General features: G+C 42.3%; 1 long non-coding RNA gene across 1 annotated transcript; it reads left to right on the top strand.

Moving 5' to 3' along the window:
* The first annotated feature begins 1,864 nt into the window (after positions 1-1,864).
* Positions 1,865-20,716, top strand: LOC120853272. Its single transcript, XR_005718754.1, has 3 exons — positions 1,865-2,037; positions 17,811-17,875; positions 20,684-20,716. It is a non-coding gene; the product is annotated as an uncharacterized LOC120853272 (long non-coding RNA).
* The last annotated feature ends 2,357 nt before the right edge of the window (positions 20,717-23,073 follow it).

The raw sequence follows: 23,073 nt of genomic DNA, 5'->3' as shown, positions 1-23,073 counted from the left end.
AAAGAAGTATTGACTCAACCTAAATCGTTATAAGATCCTGGGACAGTTACTTGACTTTGGCCTTGGTGTTCTTATCTAAAAGGTGGAATTTACACAAGATAGATGTATGGATTGAAGGAGATAACTAAAAAGTGCCTATCAATGTTTGACTAATAATATAAGTAAGAATACATCAGAGCATCCGTAGACTATTATCTAGAAAAAAATTTGAGGAATAAAAATCACTTCAAAATATCTTTCCATTTTTTTTCACATTTTTTTAAATGATTTGAACAGAATATTATCTGCACAGAATTTGTTCGGGATAGAATGCTCTTCTTAAGTCCCAGAAGGATGATACATTTTGCATTTATTAGGAAGCAGATTAAAGGCAATGCCCCTTCTTGCCCACCCACTTGGAACAGATAGGCCATCCAAATCACAGACCGAATCACTGTATCATTCAGGCTTCAAATCCTCTTATGAAACGTTTTAGAGTAATTCATTCCAGTAATAATTACATTTATTTAGGGGAAAAATAATTTATCTTGGCATCAAGTACACTGATTCTGCAGAATCAGTACAGAACGCCAGCAAGCAGGTACCCTCCATTGTGAGGCCTCTTGACATCCGGACTCAGCCTTCCTTTCCCGAATTGCCAAGTCCCCTTGTTCAGATTTTTGCCCAAACCTGGTTAGCTCTTATTTTCAAGTGGTCAAAGTAATTTACTTGCCACGGATTCTGACTAAAAAGCAATTTGGATGCGGAACTGGGAGTGTGAGGGAAACTAACATAAGAGCTGTGTTTACCTGTAGGTTCTATTTCTTGAGTTTTCTGCTTTGACTTCTTTTAGCACTTACGATCTGGGGTTGCTAGGGTTGCAAGGGCAGTGGCCATTGACCTGATCACTGGAGCAGCACAGCCTTGTGGGGTCTCCGAGGCGCGGGAATCTCGGAAACCGTGGTTGCCATGGACCCGCTCCCTTCCCCCCATTGCTTCGAATCAGTCTAGGGCGTGCACCTGAGAGGCAACCCAGAGCAGGCAAGCTGGGGGCACGGGGCCAGGGATTGGCTGTTGCCCTTGCGGTCTACCTTAGATCTATCCTTGAGACCATCACCTCCTACCCAGCAGCCTGCATATGCGTTGCCCAATAATCTTGCCGCTCTTCTCCTGATTGGGCGCCGTCGCCTTCCACCCCACCTTGCTATCCGCCCTCCCAGGAGCCGCTACGCCTTTCCATTGGTCATCAGCCCTGCCGATCAGTCCGTAGCTTACCTCCCCCAAACAGCCCGCCGGGCGAGCGCGTGCTAGGGAGGCGGGGCCTCACGTTTGGGGGTGGGGCTGGGGCGGGGCCTCGACGGAGGCCGGCGTAGCGGCAGCTTCAGGCTCTGGCTCTCGGACTCAAGCGCAGCATCCTCGCTGCGGCTACGGCTGCTGCACCTGGTCAGGTAAAGAGAGCCTTGTCCGTCCTGCTGGCGGTCTGCCCCGCCTCTTCTTCCCGACCAAAGGTTGCCTGCTCCGCCGCCTGAGACTATAGGGCTCTAGGAAAGAGGCGTCAAATCTGTTTTGCCCGGTTCCCAGATCTTTCTCCCCTACTGTGTCGGTTCTTCCAGCTCCGCAACTAAGAGGTTCCGAAGTGCGTTGCTGGGCCCTCCACCCGGGTCTTCCTAACGCTCCTCATAACAGAACTGTCTGTTAACTCCAAGCCCTCTCGACCCGCCAGCGCAGTCTCATTCTCACCTTGGCACAGGAAGGGTGGAAGGGCGGGTGGGGGAGGGAGCGATGCAGCGCTGTATTTTGAAGCTGGGTGTGTTTAGTTCTGAGGAGGAGAACTGAAGTGGGGCTGGTTTGGGAACGGAAGTTGCTTCCTGGTTTTGACTGGGAGTGACTAGAAGGCTATCTGTTGCTGCTTTGTGCTTATATTTATAGGTGGCATTCACCATCATTATTTTCTTCTTTCATCATCATCATCGACAGCACCACGACCACCGCCATCAACATTTCTCTTCTTCCATCAGAGCTCTTCAAGTTCTGCAAAAGCAGACTCTGTTCAGGCATGTAAGTGTTGACCCCCAAATAATAAGCAATGACCTTGCCCCACCTGAGGCCAGAGCCAGGTTCTCCTTTAACTCAAGGACAAGTAGCTGGGACAGGGTTGAATGGGAGGAGTTTCTTTATCCCCCCTTCGGGTTGTTGAGATTGCCACAGAAAAGCTTTTGTTTTAATCATCCACACTACTGCTTACTGGCTCCTGAAGAATTTGACATTGGCATTGGCATTCGTACATTCTTGATGGACTGAATGCAGAGTTGTGGACCAGTGATACAGGCCTGTGCTACAGTATGGGGGCTTCAGTCATGGAGAGGTGAATGCTCAGATCCCTTAGGAGGACCAGGTCAAGTAGTTTAGCATCCGACTTTCTGCTGCAGTAGCTCTCTATGGGGTATGTGCCATCACGTGCTGTGTCTTCTTGGGGATCGATGCTCCTGGGGAGAGATTTATGTTATGGGCACACCTTTGGTTTTCAACAATCATTGCTCAGCTGTTCTTAGGGCTAACCCCAAGATCACTTGGCTCTCATGCTTCTTAACTATTAGGAGGAAAGACAGCAAAGCTAAGGGTTGCATATCAGATTAACTCATTATGGAAGACAGTGCCTTAAAATTATTATGAAAGTCCTAGATCTTCTTGGTCAGCCATATATAATCATTAGTCTTGTTTTTCTCAACTGTGTTTATAGTGCAGTAGGACCCATGAATTAAACACCTTTAGATATCTGCAGGAACAAAGGAGCAGAGGGTCATCACTGGAGGAAAACAATGGATAAAAGTGGAAGGCAGTACATCATAATGGTTAAACTTAGAGACCTGTCACATGGGCTCATGTCCTGATTCAACCACTTGCTAGTTGAGTGGGTTTTGGGAAGTCATGAACCTTTTGAATTTTAGCTTCTTGTCTATAAAATGACGATAATATTACCTGCCTCATAGGGGATGTTGTTAAAATGCTCAGTAGCTTCTGACACATTGGGAGTGAAGAATGAATGTAACTTTTATTAATAATACTTACCAACAAGGATAATAAAGGCCAGTGTTCTGCCCCTAAAAAGTACATTTTTACCCCATTGTCTTTCTCCCTCCTTTTTTGGTCTCAGAGATGATCCCAGTGGGGGATGGCACTCTTCAGGCTCCTCGTAAGACTCTTAGAGAAGTGGCATGTGTTTGGACAGATATTTCTCTCACCACCTGAGCAGATGCTTGGCAAGCTCTATTAAGACACATTAGAGATGTAGCTTTAGAGAAGGTTTTTGGACCTCTGGGCCTATCGTAGGTTGCTCATTTTCCCCAGGGTGTTCAGTGCACTGACTTGGTAAATTGTGCTTTTCACAGAATCACTAGTGAGTGCATTGGCTTCTGCCCAGAAGAAGCAAAACTACTTCAAAAACGCCCCTGGGAAAAAAGAAATTCTAACTTGCCAGCATGGAAGAATTTGTATTTTACAGTATTTTGATTCTCTAATGTGTTTTTCTTTGCTCATGTAGAAAACATGAACATCTTTGTGGTTTAGTTTTCTTATGTAGAAGGAGAAGTTAACAGTCTTAACTGCTCTTGGGGATACTTTGAGATTTAGAGTATATTATCAATATTCATGAGGGTATTTTCTGTTGTATAGGATGGAAACCCAGCTAGAAAGAATTGTACACTGTGGCTAATACAACTGAGCCAGGACCAGACTCTAATGTTGTGGTGAGGAAGTTGGTCTACCCCCAGCTTCTGAGATTCGAATGCTTTTTTGGTTGCTAGCTTGCTTTCTGTTTCTTTATACCTTTGAATTCTTTTATTTCTGCCCTTATTTCTGTCTTGGCTTTATTCCTTCCTATCACAGGCCTTGTCTTCTCAGTGCCTTCATAGTGACTATATTCACATCCATCTCGCTCTGTAACCTGAAGATAATCCCCTTCTCCTTATTTCCATAGTGAATCCACAGGGAAGAACTGTGATTCATCAGTCCTTGGTAACAGACTTAACTGTTTAGAATGAAGGTCTTGGCTAAGAGGATGGGGTCCTCTGGGTCCTATGATTGTCTGAGAGTGTATCTACTTCTTTACTCTCTAGACATAAAATTGGTAGAGCTGTCCCCAAAATAGGAGGGTTGGACAGAATGGGAACAGACTAGAGCTTGATGTGATGAAGGTAAATATTCTTGATAGAGGATTCAGAAACACTTCTCTCCTGCCTCCCATGTGCTGATTCAAAATCGTTTTATGTTAAAGCTTTGGACTCATGCCTGTCATCCCAGGCAGTGGTATTTTAGATGATCTTGCCCTTAATGGTTTTCTTATTAAAACCTGATGTGTATAATTGTGAAAATTTATCAGAAATACTTAATACTATACGGTGATTCTACTCTTGGTAGATTATGTTTGGGGATTACTCATAGCCTCTTGCTGGGACTTTGTTTAACAGGAGCATTATTTTTAGAGGCACTGTGTTAAAAATCACCTTTATTCTCAGCAGGTCCCAACCTGTGGGTTGCTGAAGTTATAGCCATTAATCTGATTTGCTTGATCTTGTAAAGATGCTAAACCATGGGAATTGTATCCTTACTGAGCAAATATGAGCTTGCACCAACAGGCTGCCCATGGGAGGGAATTGAAACATCCCTGTGTTTAGTGTCTGTGTAGAAGTGCTAACGAAGCAGTCGTCTGTATGCCCTGTAATATAACTACTAGAGTGGAAAGATGGAAAGGAGGCTAGGAACTTCCTTACCTTGTCAACATATGAAAGCAAGCCTCTGGGAAATGGACTATTCCCTCCCACTTAGGTTTCTCAAGTTCTCTGGCTAGATGTATAATGAGTCCCTGAATAATCTTTATTTCTATATTTCTTTAGATTTTGAACACCTAATACCATACTTTTGCATGAGGCTAGGGTAGGCCAGAGAGTTGGTCTTCCTTTAGGCCACTTCAACTCACTGCTTTCCTGAAATGTCCTCTCTAATTCACCTCTGCAGAAAGCAGGCTATTGGCTAGGTTTTTGTTCTTGGTTTTTTGTTTTTGTTTTTTTAAACCAATTCATCTGTATCCTTACCTTAATCGAAACTGACCCGTATTGTGTTCCTTCTTATTAGGGCTATATCTGTTTCTACTTTCTAAATTGTCAGATCATTGTTGAGGACCAACATCTTTCAAATTAAATGCATTTTACCTTGGTCTCCTGAGTCACAGATTATTGGGGGAAATGTTTTGGAGGGAGATAGAATTTTTTTTTTTTTAACAAGAGGAAAAACAAATAGAAGTTTATTAGGATATGTGTGGAGCTTACATGTGGGAGGACTTGGACATGAGTTACCCCAAGGGGCAGTTAGAACCTGGGCTTAAGATCATTTTAGGTTAAAGGAAAAGGAATTTGGGGCTTCTGGGTGGGCGAGGCAAGTTATGAGAAAGTAACCTGGAAAAGTTATGGTAAACAAGGGTTGTTTAATAAGGTTATGCAGTTTTCAGTCTGTTATTTCTCCATTGATAAGAGTTGAGTTCTCTGGAGAAGGAAATGGCAACCCACTCCAGTATTCTTGCCTGGGAAGTTCCATGGACAGTGGAGTCTGGCAGGTTACAGTCCATAGGGTTGCAGAGAGTCGGGCACGACTAAATAACAGCTGCAGACAGTAATGGGCTTAGGGATGATTTAAATGGAGCATTGTTTTAAAAATAAACTTTTTATTTTGAAACAATTTGAGATTTACAGAAAAATTGTAAAGGTAGTACGGAGAGTTCCCATAGGCCCCACAGTCAGTTTCCCATATTAGAAACATCTTAGATTACTTACATTACTATGGTACATTTGTTACAACTGATCAGTGAATATTGAAAAAAAAATTTTTTAAAGAATTCTCTCTAGTGTGTGAGAGAAGGAAACACCTTTTTCAAATAGAATTTTTTTTATAAATGTAAATTTCCTTATAAAAGGAAAACATGTGCATTGGTTTCAGAGCTTTCCTGCATCTGCTGGCGCTCAGTGTTTTTTTTTTTTTTAATTCAGCGGTATTTAACTCAAAATAATCCATATGCCAAAGTGGCACATTTTGCAGTAACATATTCTGGTACCCCTCATTCTGCCCTTTAACACTTACTTTCTTTTTTTTTTTTGAAGAGGTTTTATATATCAAAATCAAGCTGGTAGCTGTAGGAGATTCTGCTTAGGGTTTGTGAGATTAGAGATGCACAAAGGGAGAGAGAAAACAAGAAACAACAATCTATGAGAAAGAAGGAAAGGACAGATTTAAAGCATTGGCCTGGTTCACTGAGTCATCCTCTCAGTCCTGGAACAGGTCAGTTCAGTTAAACAGTTGTGTCTCATTTCAGGAGGTGGTAGAGTAGGTGGGAGTAAGGTGACCCCCTAAGTTAGGCCTCTATACAGTGTGATAAATTCTCCACTTAGTAAGGGGCATTTCATTGGAAACGAGGAGAAAACAAAGATTAATGGTTAGAACAAACTCGAAACCCATTTTAAGTCCAGAGGGCAGTTGGGTCAAAAAGATTTCTAGATACTGGACTTGAAGCATCCTTGAATGGTAGAGCGAGGACAGGCAGTGGCAATTTGATGAATTACCTGGTTTGCAGTTTCTGCATCTCTGGTGATGGCATGGGGTATTCCAGGGAATTTTCTGAGCACCCTATTTAGCAACCAGAATGCAGATTGGTAGGCAGGACTTTTTAATATTTGTGTGGGTCATCAGAATGTAGGCATTAAAGGATGAGCAGCAAATGCAGTCAGAAGGCTGACTGAGGAACAGGTGGTAGATAAGGCTGTAAGTGTGGGGCAGGAGACACATTATGTTGCTTGCTTTTATTGTGGTTTTGTTGCCAAGTTGTGTCCAACTCTGCCATCCCGTGGATTGTAGCACAGCAGGCCTCCCTGACCACTGTCTCCTGGATTTTGCTCAAACTCATGTTCATTGAGTCAGTGATGCCATCCAACCATCTCATCCTCTGTCACCCTCTTCTCCTCCTGCCCTCAACCTTTCCCAGCATCAGAGTCTTTTCCAATGACTTGGCTCTTCGCATCAGGTGGCCAAAGGATTGGAGCTTCAGCTTCAGCATCCGTCCTTCCAATGAGTATTCAGAGTTGATTTCCTTTAGGATTGACTGGTTTCATCTCCTTGCAATCCAGGAGACTCTCAAGAGTCTTCTCAGGCATCGCAATTCTGTCAAGGTATTAGTACTGCCATCCCAGTAGGAGCTCTCTAGCCCATTTTTGTGAAAGAAGTACAAAGAACACAAGATGTCCTGCAGACTAGTATTTAAAAATCCGACCAACAGAGAAGGGCATGGCTGCTCTTCTTTAGCTGTGGTTGCCTTGTTTTTGTTGATTTTTTTCCCCTCTTTCTTTTTTTTTTTTTTGTTTTTGGTTGTTCTGTTTTTGTCCATGGGAGTGTCTATTCACACTCATCCAGCTAAGATGGTTTCTTCAGTGATTTCCTCTGTGAAACAAGGTAGGAAAAACATGGATGTTTCAGAGAGAGGAGACTCTGTCTACATCTCAGGAGAAGCTCACCCTCATGGTCCACTCACCACGGTAGTTTTGGTAAACCATACAGTTTCCCAAACCTGGACATTTGCACAAATGAAGTTCCAGTGAGAGTCTCTGAAAGAGCAGCATCACCTATGGCCAAGAGAAAACCCTTCAGAGCAGCACATAGAGGATCACGGAGCTGCCTCCTGCTCCCCGAGAGCTCTTTCCAGTGTTCCGGATTCTCTTGAGTCTTCCGTTCTGGTTTTCTGCTCTTCAGCTCTGTAAAGATTGCTGAGCTCGAGTGGGGACCATATTGTGGAATGAAGTGCTCTCTTAGTGTTGCCTGATCTTGTTCTGCTAGGGCAAATGTAGTGTTCAAATTCATTCAAACACATTCAAATGTTGAATGTGTTCACTCCCTAGGAGACACAAATAAAATCTTTGTCAACCTTTTTCAGAGGGTACATTGCAGCACTGATTTACTGACTGACTGAAAGCTCATCCCTATGATCTTAGATCTGTGAGTATTCATAAAGCCAATATCTCATCATTATACCATGGAGTTCATATAGCTTGCTGATGCTCTGTTCTGGGAAAAATATCATCAAAGTCTTTTCCAAGAGCAGGCAGTGAGTATGAGTGTGTGTTCCTCTGTGCCCATCCTGTGCTTAATACAGGGCATTTAAACTCCTTTCCTTGGTTACCTCTGGGCAGTAGGTAAGTGTGCTATACTTCTATGTATAGATGAGCAAATCAGGGTTAGGAGAGATTACCATGCTTTTGAAGGATATGGCTATTAATGGAGTGAAGTCGCTCAGTCGTGACCGACTCTTTGTGATCCCATAGCCTGTACCCTACCAGGCTCCTCTGTCCATGGGATTTTCCAGGCAATAGTACTGGAGTGGACTGCCATTTCCTTCTCCAGGGGATCTTCCCAACCCAGGGCTTGAACCCAGGTCTCCCGCATTGTAGACAGATGCTTTACCATCTGAGCCACCAGGGAAGTCCAGCTATTAATGAAAAAGGGTAGTATTTACCCTACCTGCTGGACTTGCATTGTACCTTCTGTCTGTGTCTTCTAAGCCACAGAGAACATTCCTAGCTTTAATTTTTTTAAACTTTCAAAGCAGAACAAACTATAAATATAGGGCAGTTTCTGGGTATGGATTCAGTAAAAAGCAGTTGCTGTTTTTAGGCATTAAAATTATTTTTCTTTCTCTTTTTAGATAAAGCAGCCACTTTAGAAAATTTTCTAAGCCTAGTTCATATTCAAAAAGCTTTGCAAATAATTTTGTTAAAAGCCCACAAGTCTGCAGAAAACAGAATTCATCTGCAGAACTGGCATCCATCCTGTCCCCATTTGCCAACGTCCTTGTCTCCTTTTATCTCTGTTTCTGCTGTAGCATCTTCTACCTTCCACTACAGGGGATCAGCTGGGCTTCTGAAACCACTCTTTCCTACCTACTACCCCTCAAATAAACGTGACAAGAGCACATCTCATGTAATAGGGGATATCATCCTTATGTTAAGGTCACTCTCTGATCTGTCTTAAGCTGGTTGTGATTTCTTTAAAGCTCTGAAAACAAAGGTTAACTTTACTTTTCATGATGATTTGAAGACCCCAAACTCCATGATACCTTAGTGTCATAAAGTTGACAGACTGAAAAAACAAAAAACAAAAAACAACGTGTCCTGTCTCCTTTACAAATCTTGTACCCAAGTTATTCTCTAGGCAAGTGACAAGATATTTTTCTAGTTGTACAGTGGAGAAAACTGAGATAGGGAGATAAAAAGTGACTTGGCCAAGGTCACTCATGGTCAGCCACACAGCCAAGAATAGATCCAGGTCACCAGACTCCCTGGGCTTTCTTCATTACATCACTCAACCTCTCTTCGGGAAGAGACAGCCCTGCCAACCACACAAATGAAAGGACAGTCAACTCTCAGCCTCTGTTTTGGGGGTTTGGTCTTTTTTAAAATGTTGTATTGAATTAAATCATACAGCAATAAATTGCAGCACTGTTAGCAGGATTTACTATCTTAACTAAGGCAGAATTAGTTAAGAAAAGCAGAATTCTATGTCTATAGTCAATAATACTGTACTGTGCACTTAATTTAAGAAGGTAGATTTCTCATTGTGTTCTTATCAAAATAAATACAAAATTATAAAAAGATAAACAAAATTCTGATATCACAGTCAAAAACTGGGCAAATGACAAAACGAAAGGGAGCTGAAGGCTCCCAAGTGGTTGCTAGGAGCTTGTGCTCAATTCGCATCTGAGAAGGAAGAAATTCACAGAAGAGGAGAGAAGGAGTATGTTGTCTAAGATGACACATATAGAAGTATGGCATGGACCCAGGAGAAGAGCATCAGGAAAACCAAGGTCATGAACAAGAAGATTTGAAAAAAAGTTGCTAAGGCAGTTTTTATGAGAAGGTTTTTAACAGTGCAATCAGTGCATGATGTATAGATTCTGCTGCTTGAATAAGATGAGGTCAGAGTTCACAGAGAGGGAGGAAGCAGAGCTACTCAATTCTCATTTTGCTCCTGTCTTTTCCTTTCAAGTGAGCAGATAAGAGTCTCCATCTACAGGGACAAGTATATAAAAATATCTCATTTCTTTATTATTATTTTTTTCAAACCATGTTCATGTCTGTTTCAAGCCTCTTCCTTCTGGGAGGAAGGAAGTCTTATGAAGGACTTATTCTCAGTCCTCCTTAGGGTCATAGACACGTAATCCCAGAGCTCTGGCAAGGCTCCAGGAAGCTGACACAGTGGAGCAGCATGGGGAGAGGGGACCCTCTGGTCACTGAGGCATCTGATCACACAGTTTACACTGCAGCACCCCGTGTTGTTGCTCCTGTGGCTCTCTCAAGGGCTGCTGCTCAGGTCATCTTTAGTCCACAGAATTATTTTGGTGACATTTCCTATGATTCTTTCTGCCTAGATGTATCACACACAGGTCACGGGCATGTGGCCTCCTTAGGGACACTGACAGGAAGCAGGGCCTGGCCCCTCTTCCTCCAGAATCTGTCAACCTACCTCTCTCCTTTCCCAACAGCCTTGAGAACTAATATTCCATGTTTTTTCAAGATTCTCCATGTCCATTAATCTCATTCCTTCTTACCTCCTTCAGGCAATTCCTAGTGTTCTTCTAAGTGTTTGGGATTTTGGGAAACCGCAGATATATTCTCAGGCTATTCTCTTTTTTTGCAATGCTACATGCCTCTCCTAATGCATTGAATCCCACTTCTGACACCTGCCTTTTTGGGAGTCAAACAAAAGGGAAAAATACAAGGAGAAAAGAAATGTTGATTAGTATCTCTGAACATTCCTTTAGCAGGACAGTAATTTGGTATACCTGTCTTGTTCTCATTCATTTTCCTTTCTTTGAAAATAACCCCCGTGTATACATAAGCATGGGCTTCATATACATAAGACCCTGTCCCTGGACAGGGCTACTTAAATTGGGGATAGCATTCTGATCCAAGCTGGGCCAGTTGCAGCCTCTTCCCCAAGGATTTACAGTTTAGGGTTGAAGGGCAGTGACTAAGAGTGAGAGAGTCAAGTCACAGAGAGTGCTCCAAGGACAGCCCCTGAGCATTGTCCCAGTGGCCTTTGGAAGTCTCTGCTTCCTATTCTTTTTGCTCTTGGCTTTCCTGCTCTTTTTATGATTTCATGAAATTGTCCATGAATTTCATGAAATTGGATATGCTCTTTTTGTTAAGGTAGCCAAAATTAGTTTCAGTTGCTTGCATCCAAGAGTAATTTAAGAATTGTCCTTAGAATTACAAAGGCAGAAAAACATGGTGACAAGGAAAGTGAAACTCAGAATAGGCAAAGAGACAGTGAGATAGAATTTAGATATTTAGGGTGTGTCCATCTACTGACTTAAAGGGACCATTGCAAGAATTATATTTGTAATCCTGGAACAAGTTTTGGCCTTTTTTGAGGAATCGATTTTAACTGTGCTTTTGGCTTTGTAGTGGAAACTTTGACACACTAAAGGACAGTCACATGGTATACTGGGTTTTCAAGGATGAAAGTGTTTGCATTTGAGGACTTGTTGCAGCCATGAAATTAAAAGACGCTTACTCCTTGGAAGGAAAGTTATGACCAACCTAGATAGCATATTCAAAAGCAGAGATATTACTTTGCCAACAAAGGTCCGTCTAGTCAAGGCTATGGTTTTTCCAGTGGTCATGTATGGATGCGAGAGTTGGACTGTGAAGAAGGCTGAGCGCCGAAGAATTGATGCTTTGGAACTGTGGTTCAAAAGAGAAGGACTCTTGAGAGTCCCTTGGACTGCAAGGAGATCCAACCAGTCCATTCTGAAGGGGATCAACCCTGGGATTTCTTTGGAAGGAATGATGCTAAAGCTGAAACTCCAGTACTTTGGCCACCTGATGCGAAGAGTTGACTCATTGGAAAAGACTCTGATGCTGGGAGGGATTGGGGTCAGGAGGAGAAGGGAATGACAGAGGATGAGATGGCTGGATGGCATCACTGACTCGATGGACATGAGTCTGAGTGAACTCCGGGAGTTGGTGATGGACAGGGAGGCCTGGCATGCTGTGATTCATGGGGTCGCCAAGAGTCGGACACGACTGAGCGACTGAACTGAACTGAACTAAAGAGACTAGGGTGTTTTAGTCAGGGTGAGATGTCTTAGGAAACAGGACTGTCTTTCAGGTGTTTAAAGGACAAATGGATGGAAGAGAAGTTGAATTTACTCATTTCAGCTCCAGAAGTAAGAACAAGCCCCCATGAAGAGATATTAATGGAGATGGATTTTAACTCGAAATAAGGCAATTTTTTTTTAAACATTTAGAGCTATCTGACATTCTATGATTTCTTTGGAGGGTAGAGAACAGTATGCCATAGAAGAGTTCAAGCTGAGCTTTGATGTCCATTCACAAAGGTTCAATGAAAGAGAGAATCCAGACAGATAACTTCTAAATTTCCTTTAAATTCTAGATCTCATCATTTTCCATATAAATATTACTAACTCCTCAACTAGAAAAATGCCAACACACATTTTGACAGAATGTAATAGGATTTAAAGCACTTTGCAAATACAGTATTTATGAAAAATTTCTTCCTTCATTAAAAATAAAAACCCCTGTTGGCTACAAACTGTCATTGAAGAAAGACATTTTCAAAAAATAAGGCAACAAAAATGTATTTTCTCTAAATGGAATTGACAGTGATTAACGTTTTCACTGCCAGGTGTTCACTGAATTGAAAAAACTCTCTGTGATGTTAACATAATCATACAAAACCCAGGGAATACCAAAGTCCATTGTCTCTAAATTTCTAAACTGTAAGAAACTGAGTAGATTCTTTGAATTACTTTAAGGAATAAATCAGAATCCGAACTCTTCTCCCAAACCTTTATAAGTGAAAATAATGTCACCAGAGCACATTCTATTAAACCTAAATAGATAGCTCAGATATTTTATCCACCACTCTCCAAAATACTCACATAAACTAGTCCCTTTCACAACTCTGTGACCCTTTGTGTATTTTAGATTATTGTTCTTAACTAGAGGGTAAGAACTAGGTTATTCTAGTTTATCATTTACATAGCAAGCAGATGTTGACACTCAGTAATCATGTCTTAAACAAGAAGGGACAAGGAAAGCCACTTAGTTTGAAATCCTGGTCTTACAGACTCCACCAGACAGAATCTGACATCATGAAGCTTTGCATAATCTCTTTCATAATCTCGTACTCTCCGTGTAAAAACCTTTGAAAATGTAAACACACACATAACCATTCATTAGCTCTCTACTCTGTTTATTTAAGTGGATTACATTTATAAAGAGCATTCAAAAGAATCCAGCCTCTTCTGCTTTGCAAATTGGATTCTCAAGTTATCTTAAAGATACCATTTCCAACATCAGTGAAAAACATGCTTTCTACCTATTTTAAAGTCTAACTTGAAAGAAATATGAATGCAGACTCTTGTAAAACCCTTTTAAAACTCATTTTTGGAAATGTGAAAAAATAGAAAAGGTACAAAGAAGAAAATAACAATGATTCATATTGCCACCAGGAAAAATGAAACTAAACCTTGGTATTTTCTCTCCCTTTATTTTAAGGAACACACTTTTAAAAATATCCTGTAAGATTTCAAATAAGGCAGAAGGTTTTGAAAATAACAGTTTATAAAAAATCATCTCTTAACAATTTCCATCATTAAACTTAGTGAACTTCATTTCAGACATCTATCTATCTATCTGTCTATTAACATGAATGGATATTTAGGTAGAAATACTTTTATAAAGCTGAATAGAGATGTGTATAATAAACATGATTAATTAAAAAAATTTTTTTCAAGCAATTAAAAGAAATAGGATTGAAACTAGAGTCAAATTTCAATAAGTTTACCCCTTTTCAAGATACATTATTTCTTTAAAAAAAATCTCTCTATGGCTGAAGTATCATGAAAACTATTAAGAAGCAGGAGTCTTTGTTATTAATTATATTATTGTTTTTATGAGCTTTCTTCCTCAGACAGTATCAATTGACTTCCTTTTTTGAAAGTTAACACTTCTGAAAGTTCCTCTCCTCCTCACCTCTGGAATGTTTTTAGGTGTTATTATTATTTCTGCATTGTTCAGGTTATATATTCAGTTTTGCTATGGGGATGTATTTTGAGGATTATTTAGTAGTGGCTCTGTGCTTAAATGATTGAAGGCACAAACCTCTGGGAGTGATATCTTTGTGCTTTACTTTCAGTTATTTTATCAGCTGTCTGGTAAATAACACTCGCTGACTTGACACCATCATTCATCATCTCCATATGGAGGGTCTCCAAAGCTGTGTAAACCATTATCCCTCATCACTGAAAAGTTGTTGAGTCCCATTTGATGCTAAGCATTGCGGGATGCTGAAAATTCCGGGTTGGAGAGCTCATAGTCCCTACTTTCAAGAAGTGAGAGCAACCAAAGCGTTTTTAAAGTCCTAGTGTGTTGGATCCTTGAGAACACTGCTATTATCTTCTTAACATCAGAGCCCATCATGTGGCCTGATATTCCTTGTGCAAAGTTGCTTCAGTCATGTCTGACTCTTTGCAACCCAATGGACTATAGCCTGCCAGGCTCCTCTGTCCATAGGGTTCTCTAGACAAGAATACTGGAGAGGATTGCCATTTCCTTCTCCAGGAAATCTTCCCGACCCAAGAATCAAACCCTGGTCTCTTACGTCTCCTGCACTGACAGTTGGGTTCTTTACACTGGTGCCACCAGGGAATCACCTGGTATTCCTTAGGCCTGCAGTTAATATTTGTTCAATTCAGTGGGCCTTTATGTGCCAGAAACTGTGGTTAAGTGTGTTATAAATTATATCTAATTTTGTCTTGACAACAAACATATTAGTGAAGTCGCTCAGTCATGTCTGACTCTTTGCGACCCTATGGACTGTAGCCTACCAGGCTCCTCCCTCCATGGGATTCTCCAGGCAAGAGTACTGGAGTGGGTTGCCATTTCCTTCTCCAGGGGATCTTCCCGATCCAGGGATCGAACCTGGGTCTCCTGCATTCCAGGCAGACGCTTTAATCTCCTAGCCACCAGGGAAGCCTAATACAAACATATTAGGTAGGCATTTATTGTCTCCATTTTGTAGATGAGGAAGCTGAGTCACAGAAATAATATCCCAAAGTTATACAATAGAATTTAATTGTAGAACTCTTTCTTTTTTCATGATACCTGGTCATTTGTGTTGGAAGTCATAGAGGAAAGAGGCACATGAACTACTGGTTAGAACTCCTGATCACACTCACCGCTCAGTGGTGTGAGTGGTTTAATAGTGTAGATACAGTCCAGCAGTTAAGAGGCTGCTTGGTGGTGAATTTCCACTCTGTCATCCAGTTGCTATATGACATAGAGCAAGCTCATCCTCTTTTTAAAAAAACATTTTTTAAAATTTATTTATGGCTGTGCTGGGTCTTTGTTGCTGCACACAGGCTTTCCCTAGTTGCGGGGAGCAGGGGCTCCTCTCTAATTGTGGTGCTTGGGCCTCTCATCTCATGCGGTGGCTTACTCTTGTTGCAGAGCACAGGCTCTAGGTACATGGGCTTCAGTAGTTGCAGCATGTGGGCTTAGATGCCCCGAAGCACATGGAATCTTCCCAGACCAGGGATCCAACCTGTGTCCCCTCCACTGCCCTCTGGATTCTTACCCACTGGACCACCAGAGAAGTCTGCTTCTCCCATTCTTTAGGCCTCTGTTTTCTATCTGTGAAATAGGATTAAGGGTGGCAAGAGTAAATCAAATGATTCAGGTAAATGTTTAGCATAAGACTTGCCACCAGTGCTCAAGAAAGAGTAGCATTTCATATATGTCTACAACGTGCTCTGAAAGTTCAAAGGAAGGAATCGTTTTTTCCCCATGGATTTTCAGGGGAGGAGACACTCATGCTTGGGATGTACTGGCAGCATAGGCATTCATGCAGGCAGAGGTTGATGGAGTCTTAGCAGAAAGAAAAAACATGAAACGGGACTGGAGATCCTGCCGAGTATTTGCATTCCCCTATTCAACTCCGGAAACTAACTTCCTTCACTTGTACGTCTCGGGAGCATCCAAACAGGAGTATCTGTGTTTAGAAAGGCTGACTTGCAAATAGAGCCTCGTATCTTACTGGACCATCTTCCCAGGGAGAATTAGTCAGTGTCTGTACCGCTCTGAGGAAATGTGAGTTGACGGGGCATTTTTAGGCCTATTGGTCCAGGAGGCCAGGGGCCATCCCAGGCCAGCTTAAGAGTGCTTGATGGTCCTCAGAAGGATATCCGCCTGTCTGATATTCTAGAAGAGTGTTTCTCACCCTGTTTTCATTGTCTTTCTCTATTAGACTTGTCTCTAATTGCTGTCCCGACCATGAAATGTTAATAGAACAGACTGCATATCAGGTTATGTGCTGTGTGTTCATCCCTACTTCATACATAAAAAGAGTAAGATTTTTGACCCTCTCCCCAAGAACCAACTTGTATGAAACAGACTTCAGAGGGCCTTCTCAGGAAAGCTGCTCGTCTGGAGCTGACCCTGAATGTTAAAGCTCTAACTGCTGTGCCTACAAATAGCCACTTTTAAAATTATGTTTTCAGTTGCACTTCTGCAGTGAACCCTTCTAGAAAAATAACGTGGGCTATGGCACCAGCTTCCCAACTGGTTTCTGTCTATCTGTGTTTCCTTGCCTGCCCTTTCACAGTCAGTTTTCTATATAGCAGCCCAAGCGACCTTTTAAAAATATAATGAGATCATGTCTGTCCTCTGCTTAAAACTCTCAAATACATTCCCACTGGACTGAGGATAAAATTTGGACTTTATATCATGGCCTCCAAAGTCAGCCTGGTCTCCCTCCGAGCACTCTGGTCTCTTCCACACCAGCCTGCATGCTAGGGAGGATCCTCCGTGGACAGACAGAAGCTGTCGGGTACAAAGGCACAGGTGTTGGCAGTGACAAGCTCTCGCTGTGTGTCAGTGACCGCTGAGAGGGTATAGGTGAGGATACGGGTAAGCACGGACAGTAGTGGATACAACACTGGAAGGGCAGAGAGAAGAGGATTTGTGTGCTCAGGGAAGTCAAGAAAGACTTCTCAGGACAAGTGACAGTAATAGAACCACAACAGGAAAAACGATTATGCATTAACTGGGTGAAAGAGGATGGTGGTTGTGGTCTGAGCAGAGGGAACAGCATGCACAGAGTCCCCACAATGGGAGGGAGTGGGCAGTATGTGAGCCACTGGAAGGGAACCGTGGCTGCAGCAGGATATGAGATGCTGCTGCAGAAATAGGCAGGACCCCCATCACATAGGCATTTCCAGGCATATTAAGGACTGCAGTTTGTCTTAAGAGTGAGATTGCCACTGGGGGGATGTTGACTGTGTGACTAGTTGAGGAGACAAGGTCAGATTTCATTTTGAAAAGATTGCTCTGATTGCAGTGTGAGCATAGACCAGTCAGGAGGCACTGCAGTGGGAGGATGGCAAACTGGTGCAGGTTTGCCCAGGAACCTGGCTGGGTTTATCACGGAAAGGCCTGCATCTGGGAAATTCTCCAGTTAAAGGCAAGCCCGCCTGGTTGGTCACCCAGTGCTGAATAGTCATCCAGGTAAGAGATTACGGTGGTCTCATGAATGATGCAGGAGCATCTCTTCTCTGGACCCACATTAGAAGCAAAAGGGTCAGCACAATGAATCCCTATTTCTGAAAGCCCCTTCGAAGTGGCCTCCTTAAATGTACAGGCAACACAGCAGTACACACACTTGCCTAACGTGCAAATTGCTTTAGGTGAGCCTTGATTATTTTTCCTATACAGGCTGGGTGGAATCACATTTTTGACATCTCAAAGCCTGGAGCCTGCCCAAGCGAAGGTCGATAGAGGTAAGAAGGGGGACTCAGTCATTGCCGCACCTTGAACCTCTGCTCATGATCAAGCCACACCCTGTCCCCAGACTTCTGTGCTGTCTCTTCACCCCCAGCTTCCTGATTCCAGCTGTGCTTTCCAGCCTATACAGATAGGCCCCCGATCCCACTAAAAGCTTTCTGACCACACTGTACTGCTGAGCATTTTGAGCGTTCTGAAGTGCACCCGAAATAGAGTTAACAGCTCAATGCTGAGACTTCAAAGCTGCTTCCCCCATCTTCTTAGCTTATTCTTCCTACTTTTTGTAGTCCCCAGAGGCAGAAGGTGTTTGTTACTAAATCGTCCGAGAGAACTGAGAGAAGAATGCTGCTATTCCTGCTCTCAATATCAACGGCTAACTGGGCCCACTATGTGCCAGGCACTGTTTTTAAATGCTTCACATACATAGTTATTAATATTTGTATTAATAAAGAGATTGCTCATTGGATAGACTCTTGTTGAGTACCCATGGTTTTCTAGTCAATTGGTCAAGGACAGGGCGTAACCAGCAACACAGCTCCTCTTTTCATGGTAGTTATCTTCTACAGTGTGCAGGGAGAGACTGAGTACCTGATGAATATGTGATGTGGCAGATGGTAAGTTCCATGAGACAGAAGCGTGCGGGTGAGAACTGGAGAGTGACATTGGCCGTGGGCACTTTTTCATGTCAAATAACCTAGGAAACCTTTTCATGAGGTGTCATTTGAGCAGATCCCTGAAGACAGCCAGAGACTGAGTCACAAAGATTCCAGAAAATTCTGTGCAAAGGGAGCAACAACAATATATATATGCTATATGCATATGCTGCTAAGTCACTTCGGTTGTGTCCGACTCTGTATGACCCCATAGACGGCAGCCCACCAGGCTCCCCCATCCCTGGGATTCTCCAGGCAAGAACACTACAGTGGGTTGCCATTTCCTTCTCCAATGCAGGAAAGTGAAAAGTGAAAGTGAAGTTGCTCAGCTGACTCCTAGCGACCCCATGGACTGCAGCCTACCAGGCTCCTCTGTCCATGGAATTTCCAGGCAAGAGTACTGGAGTGGGTTACCCTTGCCTTCTCTGATATGTGTGTGTATATATATATATGAACCATATAGCATCTATATATGGTTTGTGGTGAAATTCTGAAATCACACCTTTCGTTTTTCTCTCAGGCACTAGTCAAGGTTTCATAAATACATTTTCCCCTTTGTTTAAAATCTTGGAGCATTTTTAAAAGTTTTCTTTTCTTCATTTTTTATATTTCTGACTATCACTTTGATCTTTAATGGAAATTTTGGTACTAACTAATCTTTTACTCTCTAATTTGACTTTTTGTATTTTTCATATTTTTCTCTCCTTGATATACATTTTAATGATGGAAAGCCAATTTTGTTCCTTTTAATGATTTTTTGGTCCATTTTAAATGTTGTATTTGATGTAAAGTAAAACTCAAGCCATCACTGATCATTAATTATGGCTAGAAAAATAATATGCTTGAATTTCCGGGCAGAGACGTAGTTTGGACCTGTGTTTTCAGAAAATGATGCTTTAGTCTACTGTTGACCGAATGTCTGCCATCTTTCAGTCATGTGCTATAGGGAATACAGAGATGGTGATGATGACAGTCCCTTCCCTTAGGGAGCTTTTGATCAAACAGGAAAAATAAGTCACAGAAGGTCAATTGACCATCAGAGGCAGTGTGTGTTGGGAGTCTTTTCCTGGATAACATGGGTCTGGAACACAAAATAATAGCTATTACTTTTATAGTCCCTGCTAAGTATCAAACACCCAGTTCTCACTGCTGATAGGTCTATCAGGTGTCATTATTACCTGTATTTTAGGGATGAGAATTGAAGTACCTAGAGATGGCATAGCTAAGGCTGCCATGCTGGGTGGAAGAGCTGGAATTTGAACCAAGTTCATACTTGTCCTAAAGTTATGCTAAAGAAGGGATGCTTTGACCCTCAGACAGATGAGGCAAGGAGCCCAAGGACATCTGAAGTCTGGGTTCATGGGTACTGTTGGGATTAAGCTAAACATTCTGACAGAAGAGGCTAAACAGATTTGAGCCCCAGTGCAGGACATGGAGGCATCATAGGTTGGTAAGAGCACAGAAAGGGCCTCAAGTTGAAGATTTTTTCCTTTGTGCATGGGCCACGAGGGAGCAATCAAAGCACCTCTTCAGATGGTAGTTGGTAAGTGTCAGTCAAGGGTTTGGACCAAAGGAGAAAGGGCTGTAGTAGTGCTGAAGTGGAGAGATCCCTGTGTCCTGGGTCTCACTCAAGCGAATAATGAATTTTCTTTTCTAACAGAGGTGGAAATAATGAGCCTTGATTAATTCATCTATTTTTCACCCATGTTAATTTTCAGTTTTACTTGTTTCCTACACTTCACTTGCTTTCCTTCTGGCTCTTGCATTACTGATGAAAGTTTGGTTCTTTTGTGAATTTCTCATACTATGTCCTTTACCTGCTTCCACCTCTTATTGTCCTGTGGTATCTTTGGTTCCAGAAGTCTAGGTTCTGATCCCATGTCTGCCCTGAATTTACTCTACCTAGAAAAGTAATTTGGAGAGTAGACTCCATTTCTCTGCAGAAGGGACTATAGAACTGCATTGAAAATAGAGAGAATAAAAAGCTATTTTATAGATGGAGACATTGAGGTACAGAGAGGCTAAGTGACTTTCAGAAGATCATTGTTTTAGCAACTGACAGAGCTGGAGTTGAGCCCAAGCCTTCTGACCCTGAATTCATTGTTTTTCCTTCGGTCTGCGCTGCTCGGGTGGAAACTTTCTCATGTGAAGATTGATGAGTCCTGGATCAGTCATACTATGGGGTGAGTGCTCATATCCTATGACTTAAGAAGACAAATTAGTAAATGAGTGGGTCTCATTCAGAAGAATGAGACTTGGTTTCCCTGGTTAGTCCTGTAAGGGATTTTCAGAGGCCCTCTGGGAAAAAACCGTCTCTGGTCAAATCCATTTCAGCCCCTGGCCAGCTATGTGACTCTTAACAAATTACCTACCCTCTCTGTGACTCAGTTTCAGGTTGCTCAGTGGTAAGAGTCCCTCTGCAAATTCAGGGGACTTGGTTTTGATCCTTGGGTTGGGAAGATCCCCTGGAGGAGAAAATGGCAACCCACTCCAGTATTCTTGCCTGGAGAATCCCATGGGCAGACTACACATGCACGTGACATGATCTTTATTATAGAACAAGGATAAATAACAGTACCTCCCTCATAGACTTTTTTGCATGTGTGAAAACAAATGTGTTAAAACAAGTAAAAGCTCTAAGAAGAGTGCCCAACATGGGGTGAGTGATCCCTAAACAAGCAGTCTCCTATTTAATTAACTATTTAAAGAACTAAAGCTGTTTACCTTAGGTATCTAAAGTTTTTGTTTGGGAACCAAAGCTTAGAAACATTCTGGGTACTTAGAAGTAGTGTCTTAGCTGCAGATAATAGCTTTAGAATTTTGTCAGTGCTGGGGAGACCTCTGACCAAATCACTCCCTCTTCTATAAAAGTGAAGCTGAATTCCCTAAATTGGCTCCATGGCCTGTCATTCCCTTTGACAGGGCAATGCTGCAAATGAAAATACTCCTGTGATGGCTAGCTCATGTCATCAAAAGCTGAATGATTTCTATCTGGTCATATGTTGAAAGTGACTTTTCTTAGGGGCAGGAGAGAGAATGTGTTACCGGCAAGGGGAAGGGGAGTAGAGGAGGTTGGTTAGAGGTGCCAAAAACAAATTCTCCATCTAGAAAAGTGAAGAAGAAAATGTTTGACATATAGTTGCCCTTCAAGGAACAAGTTTTAAATGGGAAATATGGCATTTGCTCTGGGGACCCTCCAGCCAGGTATTTCTCTGAAACCTCTCTCAGCAATGTCCATTTATCTCTCACATCTGATCAGATAAATTGCTTGTTTAAAAAGAATATGCGTGTGAGATTTGTTCAAAAAGTATGAGACATTATGAGATTTTATTGCATTGTAGGCTCAGTTCCACTCTGACAGTCATAAATAAACATTTCAATTGGGACAGGACTTCTCAATTGAGGAGGATGCTATATGGGTGAGAATTTCTTGATTCTTTATATATATATTATATATATAATCTTGTTTGTTTATTTTTGGCTGCAATGGGTCTTCATTACTTTGCCTGGGCTTTCTTCAGTTGCAGCCGGGAGGCGGGGGGCAGGAGCGCCGCGTCTCTTGTTGTGGAGCGCAGGCTCTATACACGAAGGCTTAAGTAGTTGTGGCACACGGCTTGGCAGTAGTGATGTATGTATGGGCTTAGTTGCCCCGCGGCATGTGGAATCTCCCCGGACCAGGGACTGAACTGTCTCCTACATTGGCAGGTGGGTTCCTATCCACTGTGCCCCCAGGGAAGTCCTGATTCTTTTAACATCTGTGAGAAAGTACTGCTAAGTATGTGCGTCTGGGTTGGGGGGTGGGGGTGGGTGGAGAATGTAAGTATTTTCAGAGCTTCTCTGCTTTGATTTGTACTAAATTTTGACCTCACTGGGGCCATAGTTTTGATATCCAGTTCCCAGGGCAGCAGATATACAGCAAGCTCTGTGTGAAGTATCTAAGCTTAGCCTTTGAGGACTCCTTTCTTTATTTAAAAAGAAAAGAAAGAGAAGATGTGGCAAAATAAGGGTGACCCGCCTTCTTGAATTTCTTATGAAAAGAAATAATGAAAGGAAGAAATATAAAGCACGTAGAAGATTGAGGAACTTTGTTCTGCAATGTCAATTTCCTCCCTGTAAGTAACCACCTAGGCACCTCTATGACTGAGACTCTAGTCCTTAAAAAATAGTGTTTTCCTCTGAATGGAATCTAGTTTTATTTTATATTTTATCAATTTATTTATTTGAAGTTGTGCTGGGTCATTACTGCACGGGCTTTTTTCTAGTTGCAGCGAGTCGGGGCTTCTCGTTGCTGTGGACCCCTTGCTGCAGAGCACAGGCTCTAGCGCACATTCATCAGTTGCAGTTCCCGTGCTCTGGGCACACACTTAGGAGTTGTGGCACATGGACTTAGCTGCTCTGTGGCATGTGGGATCTTCCCAGACCAGGGATCGAACCCATGTCTCCTGCATTGGCAGCTGAGCTCATTACCACTGAGCCACCAGGGAAGCCCCAGGAATCTAGTTTTATTAATTAAACTTGATGTATGGTAGGAAAAATTCTCT

Source organism: Oryx dammah, unplaced genomic scaffold (assembly GCF_014754425.2).
Source record: "Oryx dammah isolate SB20612 unplaced genomic scaffold, SCBI_Odam_1.1 HiC_scaffold_26, whole genome shotgun sequence".
Classification (NCBI taxonomy): Eukaryota; Metazoa; Chordata; class Mammalia; order Artiodactyla; family Bovidae; genus Oryx; species Oryx dammah.
This window is presented reverse-complemented; position numbering and strand designations above follow the sequence as displayed.